Below are 8,247 nucleotides of genomic sequence, written 5' to 3'. Positions count from 1 at the left end.
CAAGTCTGGGCTCAAGTTCAGTGCTGTCTCCCTGAACTGCATGGGTGCAGGATCTGGTCACAGAAAACTACCTCCCTAGGGATGAGCAGCTAAGCTCAAATTCAGCTCAGTCTCCCTGCCTGGGTGCAGAGCCTAGTTGTGGGAAACAAACTTCCTGTGTCCCACACCAAGGCTCAAAGTCAGGCAGAGTCGCCACTGCTTTGTGTGTGCAGAAAGCCTTATTGTGTGGCTGGGGTCTGGTAGTTTCTATGTTGCTGCTGTGGGGGGCGGTGGAGGAGGGGGATTGGCTTTGTGACTCACAGAAATCTGCAGCCAAGTGCCCGGAGTTTTGGTGTCCCTGGGTCTGCAGCTGTGGTGGCAGGTCTTCTACCAGAGTGGCTGTAAGTTCCTGGTTTGCTTCTGAGACCAGACTGGGTGTTGGCAAGGCTAGGATTCTAGTCTCAAGCAGTTCTGTTCTTCAAGATGGCATGGTCTCTGTGCTACCGGTGTCCTCCGCAAAATGTTCGCAGCGGCAGCGGGGTTTTGCTGTCTAAGACTGCCCAGATTGGCAGCTCCTTGGAATAACTGCAGAGTCTAACTGTCCCTATTTCATTCACACACACACACACACACACACACACACACACAAGTCCACACATACCTCTATTGCTCCCTCACTCTCTCACACACTCTCCTTCCCTACCTTCCTGCTGGTCGCCATCTTGGTTCCTCTGTTTTTTGTTTTTAAATAATTATTCTGTATTGATATTATTTGGTAAAACAGTGTTCTCATACTTTTAATTTTTTAGACATGGTTTCCTTTAGTTCATTTAATCCTATATAATAAAAGGCTAATATGCAAATTGATCGAATGGCGGAATGACTGGTTGCTATGACACACACTGACCACCAGGAGGCAGACGCTCAACACAGGAGCTACCCCCTGGTGGTCAATGTGCTTGCACGAGGAGTGCTGCTCAGCCAGAAGCCAGGCAGCAGCGGTGGAGGGAGCCTCTCCCGCCTCCAAGGCAGTCGGATATCCCCCAAGGGCTCCCAGACTGTGAGAGGGTGCAGGATGGGCTGAGGAACCCCCCTAACCCCGAAGTGCATGAATTCAGTGCACTGGGACTCTAGTATATTTATAATAGTTGATTTAAAAATATTTGTCAAGTTCAATTTTGGGACTTCCTTTGGGACATTTTATTGATTGGACCTGTTTATTTGTGTGTCTAGAAATTTTTGTTAAAAACTGGACATTTCAAATAGTATATGATATGGCAGCTGTGAAAATCATAGTGTTCCTTTATTCAGTTTTATTGCTTCTCCTGCTTCTGTTGTTTGTTGATGCTGATTTAGTGAATTTCCTAAACTAATTATATAAAGTCTGTATTATATATTGTGTGTGACCACTGAAGTCTCTGCTCAGTTAGCTTGGTGTTCACTTAATGACTAGACAGAGATTTATTTAAATTCCCTGAACTACTAATTCTTCCAGGTTTTTCCAAGGGGCTCTGTGCTTGTTGGGACAAGTCTTCAATGCCCTGGCAGTTAGTTTCCTTAACTTTCACTTCCTGATTTTGCACAGTCTCATGGTCAGTCTTATGTGAGAAATAAGGCCCTTCTCAGGTATCTTTTGGGTATACACACAGATCTGCATATGAGCATTACCTTTTAGATTCTGAGGAAATTTTCAGAGCTATTCAAAGCATCCTATGGACCTCTCATTCCTATATTCTCCTTTTGCCTTTTTGATCAGCCTCTCATTTGCCAAACTGCCTCAGGGAATGATAGTGTCAAAATTTTGCACCTGATTTTTTTTGACAGCTCAGGAGATAGGATTTTCCTAACTGAAAATCTCTGAAATAAGGTTATACTAGTATAAATACAAACCCTGAGAATGGAGCTTTTCCAGAGATTTTCCAGACATATCAAATAGTGACAATTCTCTGGGGGTGAGCCTGTGGGGAGTTCCAAATTGCAATGGCTACTAGACTACTGATTTTATTTTCATTTACTGTGGTTTTGCAGTTGCAGGTTTTCAAGACTACCATAAATCTGGAGCCTGGGCAATGGGATTACAGCAAGTAAAATGTTCTCTGCTGCTATTGAGATTTAACTGTATTTCTGGAATAAATGCTTCTCAGACGGTTGCAAGCCTTTGATTAATTTCCAGAGCTCTGAAAAATGTCACTTTGAATAATTTTTTGCCCATGTTCTCATTGATTTTATGAAGGATCCTTATACAACCATGCCAGAAGTGTTTCTCCTATGCTGGGTATTTTCATATTCCTATAAATATTCTTCAGTTTTGCTAGGGATATTGGTAAGATATTTGGAAACAGAATGATCTTTTACAGTCTTGCTTTTAAAATTTGTTATATGGGACCAGAGACCTGTTTAATCTGGGGCTAATTATTTCTCACTATCAGGGTAAGACCTTTCTCCCCAATGCCCCATAATGTATAAAGGTTCCAGGCTGGCTAGTAACAATAGGATCTAGTCCCATTTCTGTGTGAACACCAGGTAATGTTCCATTTAACATTTCAGGTGGTTCTTTCTCCAGCCTTGGATTACCTTGTCATATGCATGTACTGATGTAGATATTTAGTGTTCCTTCTGTGGAACTCTCTTGTCCAATACTATATCCTATCATCTCTAGATGACCTGGTTTCTCTGAATACCCAGCTATATCTCCTTATTACATGGAATCCTCCAGTGTCTGCGTCAGTTTCTTCCCCCATACCATGGCTTAAAAACTCTCTCAAGGCAGTAACTTGGGAAATGAGAAAGTTCTCCACACTTGTTTCCCATCTCTCAGAAACAACTATCCTTCATTAGCTGATGTCCAGTGTCCTGAAAGCAACAGAATAATTTATTTCGTCTCAACGTTAAGTTGTTTCAAGTGTGAGGTCAAATTAAGTTTCTGCTATTTCATCTTGGCTAGAAGCCAAAGCCCATACATAACATACTTTTAATTTTTACCTCCATCATTAAAGTTTTCTCTATAATTTTTTCTAGTTTTTTAAGATAGTATTGACTCTCCATCATTTCCTTAATTTTAAACCATCAACAAAACAATAAATCCAGTCCTGGCTTTAACATTTTGCACATTTGTGTGGTGTAAATACTCCCACTATGGCCAATTTTAAGCTACCAATATATGTAATATTTCTATTATAGAGATACAATAGATGGAAATAACCTCAAGAACATAAATTACAGTAAAATAATTAAGATACAATAAGTTTTAAGTATTACTTTGTTTTAAACAGAGTTTATTTAATTTTAAGTTGATACTATTTAAATTTTTAATAACTTAAACCAGCTTAAAAATTCCTGAAATTTTGCCCAGCCGGCATGGCTCAGTGGTTGAGCATCAATCTATGAACGAGGAGGTCATGGTTCAATTCCTGGTCAGGGCATATGCCCAGGTTGTGGGCTCGATCCCCAGTCTGGAGCATGCAGGAGGAAGTCGATCAATGATTCTCTCTCATCGTTGACATTTCTATCTCTCTCTCCTTCTCCCTTCCTCTCTGAAATCAATAAAAATATATTTATTAAATTCCTAAAATTATAATAATTAGCTCTTGTGAAATAGTATGAGCTGTCTGCAGCACACTACTGCTTCTATCTTTGGGGATTAGAATCAATGTGGAAGCATCACTATAAATCAGTATACAAGGAGCGGACTTCCTCCACCTGGGGATATGTATGCATGCTCCCTGCTCACTAAGGGTGTTAGGCCACACTATCAAATACCCAAAGAAAACATTTGGCCACTTTTTTTCTCTCCAGAACAACAAAAACTATCCTCAAAAACTCCACCACTAAAAATTAATTACCATCGATCTCAAAGTCTTTTGGAGTTCTAAGAATCCCCTTTTAAAATGGCAAGGTATTTCTTGTGAATAGTAATACTTTCAGGCTTTTAATTGGTTAATACCTTTATGGATATTAGGAAACTAAGTAAGAACAAGGCCTTGTGTCATTGGCCCATAGGTTCTGTGCTTGGTGGAGGTGGTGGTGGTAGATGTGGGAGAGAAATAAAAATGGGACAGTCGAAATATGCCCTCCAAACTGCCTTTTTGCATAGATAGTCTTTCAGAAGTTCAGCTTCAGTGTATCACATTTTGGACAGGGTTTTAAAATACTAAATCAATTCCATTTTGGCCTGATTACCCACTAGCAGGAAATGCCACATGAGCTTCTGACCATTCTATCTTCCTCAACCCCTAAAAAATATTTCATGTTGGGGAAAAATGAAAGAAAAAGGATAACAAGATGCATGCATATAAGCATAACCAATGGACACAGACACAAAGGGGGGGCGAGGGCACGAGTGGGGGGGGGCAATGGACGGATAAGGACACATACGTAATATCATAATCAATAAAGGAAAAAATAGAAAAAAGTTTAAAAAGAGGAATAGGAATATTTATAGACACACACACACACACACACACGATAACAAGATCATGCATAAACCTCAAAGGCTTAAAATCCCCTTACAAAATAAAATAAAGTACCCATTTGATAATAGCCATGCCAAACTATAAAAAGCTAGGGACGTTCAGTAGTTCATGTAAGTAGAGAAAAGAAAAACCAGAATTAGAAAAATAAGGAAGAAGAATTTGATGTAGACAACCAGATTTGCAATGAAATAGTCATTTTTTAACTTGATTTTAAAATAATATTTTGAAATTGTACTTGGGGGATGTATATGCAAAATGTACAACCTTTTTTTTTTAACACTTTGAAGAAGAAGAGTACCAGAAGCTGCATCAAACTCCTCTAACAATAATCATCAATTCCTGTGCAAAGCTGTTAGGCCCATTCACCAAGCAGGCAGTGCAAATTCCCAGTCAGCTACACTTGAGTTCAAGGGGCAGAACACTACTGACATCCTCCCCTAATAAAAATGTATGCATCACCCCAAATCAACGAATAAAGACCCTTAACTTGAGTCCAGTGTGTTAGGGTCACCAAAGGAAGAACACAGGAGGCCAAAGTGCATTGTCACAGGAATACACAACAATGGCACCCAGCAAACAGCTGTGAACCCAGAAACACTGGTCGCCAAGTGGCGGGAGTATGCAGATTCGGAGGAGCTCTGTGACTCCTCACAGAAAGGAGAGAGAGAACTACATAACCAGAAACTCAGAGAAGAGAGATCATGGGGAGACAAAAAAAACAGCCTGCATGTGAAAGAAATGCAGGCATCACCAGAAAAGGAAGTAAATGAAATGGATGCAAGCAACCTCTAGAGAAAGAATTCAGGGAAATGGTCATAAGTGCTGGGGTTCTTTTCCCAGCCTTACAAAGGGTTCAGCATTCTGGAGAAAGGGGCTGCACATAGATGATTAAAGAGTCTGGAGAGGAAAGATAATATTGAAAGGCATTGGGGGTCAGAGGATCTCCAGCTAAAGGGAGCTAAAGACTCTTCCTTGTCTAAGGACCCCGTGTTTTATTAAACACAATTTGTCCCAAGGCAAGCTGGAAATATATGGTTCAAAGGGTAAGGTATCAAAGGGTAGAATACAGAAGCATTATCAATTAAGGGAATAGCCTACAGCTGTTCAGGTGTTTGGACAACAGGAGGCAATAATATGCCCTGAGCTGTCTGGCAGTTAACAATCCTATTTAGGTTTTGGGGAAGTGCCATTTAGCTGTTTCCAACAGGTAAACTACATGTGTGGCTCAACCCTGTTGAGCGCCCAAGTCCCATCAACCTTTTGATGGAACTCTTGTAATTATTACATGCTGGAGTTGGTTCTCGGCACATAAGGTGGATGAAAAGAATGGAAGAGAAATTCAACAATATGTGTAAAAACCAAGAGGAAATGAAGAAGAACCAAGAAGAAATGAAAAATGACATCAATGCTATAAAGAACTCAATAGAAAGCATCAACAGTAGACTAGTAGAAGCAGAGGACTGCATCAGGGAGCTAGAAGACAAGGTAGGAAAAATACCCAAGCAGAACAGCTTCTAGAAAGAAAAATTAAAAAGGAGAAGGAGAGCCTAAGAGAATTTTGGGACAATATGAAACAAAACAACATCCACATAATAGGGGTGCCAGAAGGAGAGGAAACTGAGCAAGGAATAGAAAACCTGTTTGAAGAAATAATGACAGGAAACTTCCCTCATATAGGGAAGAAAAAAACTCACACAAATCCAAGAAGCTCACAGAGCCCCAAACAAAATGAACCCCAAAAGACCAACGACAAGGCACATTATAATTAAATTGGCAAACAACAACAACAAAGAATCTTAAAAGTGGCCAGAGAGAGACAGAAAGTTACCTACAAAAGATCCCCCATCAGACTAGCGACTGATTTCTCAACAGAAACACACCAGGCCAGAAGGGAATGGAATGAAATAAACAAAGTCATGCAAAGGAAGGTTCTGAATCCAAGAATACTGTACCCAGCAAGGCTATTAATCAAAATCGAGGATGAAATCAGGAGCTTCACAGACAAAAAAGGACTAAGGGAGTTTCTTACCAACAAACCAGCAATGCAAGAAATGCTAAAGGGTCTGCTGTAAAAAGAAGAAATAGGAAGGGAAGAAGAAACACAGGGTAAAGAATAAAAATGGCAACAAACAAGTACCTATCAATAATAACTTTAAATGTACATGAATTAAATGCTCCAACCAAAAGACACCGGGTAACTGAGTGGATAAGAAAACATGACCCATATATCTGCTGTCTACAGAAAACCCACCTCATAAAAAAAAGACGCACGCAGACTGATGGTGAAGGGATGGGAAAAGGTTTTTCAGCCAAATGGAAATGAAAAAAAAAAGCTGGAATAGCAATACTTATATCTGACAAATTAGATCTCAAAGTGAAGTACATAACAAGAGATAAGGAAGGCCACTTCATAATACTAAAGGGAGCAATCCAACAAGAAGAAATAACTCCAGTAAACATACGCACCCAATACAGGAGCACCCAAGTACATAAAAAAAAAAAAAAAAACCTCCTGGAGGAAATCAAGGGAGAGATTGACAGCAATACAATCATAGTAGGGGACTTTAATACCCCACTATCATCACTGGACAAATCCTCTAAACAAAAATCAGCAAAGAAACAGCAATCCTAAATGACTCGTTAGATCAGATGGAATTAATTGACATCTTCAGAACATTTCACCCCAAAGCCATAGAATACATATTCTTCGCAAGTGCACAGGGGTCATTTTCAAAGATAGACCATATATTGGTTCACAGGCAAAGTCTCTTCAAATTCAAGAAGACAGAAATCATATCAAGCATCTCCTCAGATCACAATAGCATAAAACTGGAAATCAACTACAATAAAAACAATTCAAAAAATCAAACACATGGAGACTAAATAGCGTGGTATTAAACAATGACTGGGTTACCAGAGAGATCAAAGAAGAAATAAAAAACATCGTGGCATCAAATGACAATTAAAACACAACAATCCAAAATCTATAGGACACAGTGAAAGCAGTCTTAAGAGGGAAGATCATAGCTCTACAAGCCTACTGCAAAAAAAAAAAAAGAAAGAAAAAAACAATGGTAATAAATTACCTAACCCTACAACTCAAAAACTTAGAAAGAGAGCAACAATAGAAGCCCAGTGTAAGCAGAAGGAAGGAAATAAAAAAGATCAGAGTGGAGATAAACAACATAGAGACAAAAAAAAAAAGCAATAGATTGCAGACTCACTCTGTTCCCGGCTGCAGTCCCAGGCGGGTGCTTTTTCTGTCTGCCACAGAAACATTCCAGGGACTGCGACCACCTCGCCCTGTCTAGGGCGATGCAGCTGCCTGGGGACATGGTGAAAAAAAAAAAAAAGCAATAGAAAAGATCAACAAAACCAAGAGCTGGTTCTTTGAAAGGATAAACAAGATTGATGAACCTCTAGCCAGGCTCACCAAGAAGCAAAGAGAGAGGACCCAAATAAACAAAATCAGAAATGAAAGAGGAGAAATAACAACAGACCCAACAGAAATACAAAGGATTGTTAAAAAATACTATGAACAACTCTACTCCAACAAACTGGACAACCTGGAGGAAATGGACATATTCCTAGACAAATACAACCTTCCAAAACTCAATAAGGAAGATTCTAAAAATCTCAATAAGCCAATAACTATAGAAGAAATTGAAGCAGTCATCAAAAAGCTTCCAGCAAAAAAAAAAAAAGCCTGGGGCCAGACGGCTACACAGGGGAGTTTTACCAAACATTCAAGGAAGAACTAAAACCTATCCTCCTAAAATTCTTCCAAAAAATTCAA

General features: G+C 39.6%; 1 non-coding gene across 1 annotated transcript; it reads left to right on the top strand.

The window, feature by feature from the left end:
• Positions 1 to 7,665: 7,665 nt before the first annotated feature.
• On the top strand, positions 7,666 to 7,790 carry LOC129150375 (small nucleolar RNA SNORA77). Its single transcript, XR_008557119.1, has one exon. It is a non-coding gene; the product is annotated as a small nucleolar RNA SNORA77 (small nucleolar RNA).
• The last annotated feature ends 457 nt before the right edge of the window (positions 7,791 to 8,247 follow it).

This window comes from Eptesicus fuscus, chromosome 1 (genome assembly GCF_027574615.1).
Source record: "Eptesicus fuscus isolate TK198812 chromosome 1, DD_ASM_mEF_20220401, whole genome shotgun sequence".
Taxonomy (NCBI): Eukaryota; Metazoa; Chordata; class Mammalia; order Chiroptera; family Vespertilionidae; genus Eptesicus; species Eptesicus fuscus.
The sequence above is the reverse complement of the archived record's forward strand: the minus strand, read 5'-3'. Positions and strand labels throughout refer to the sequence as shown.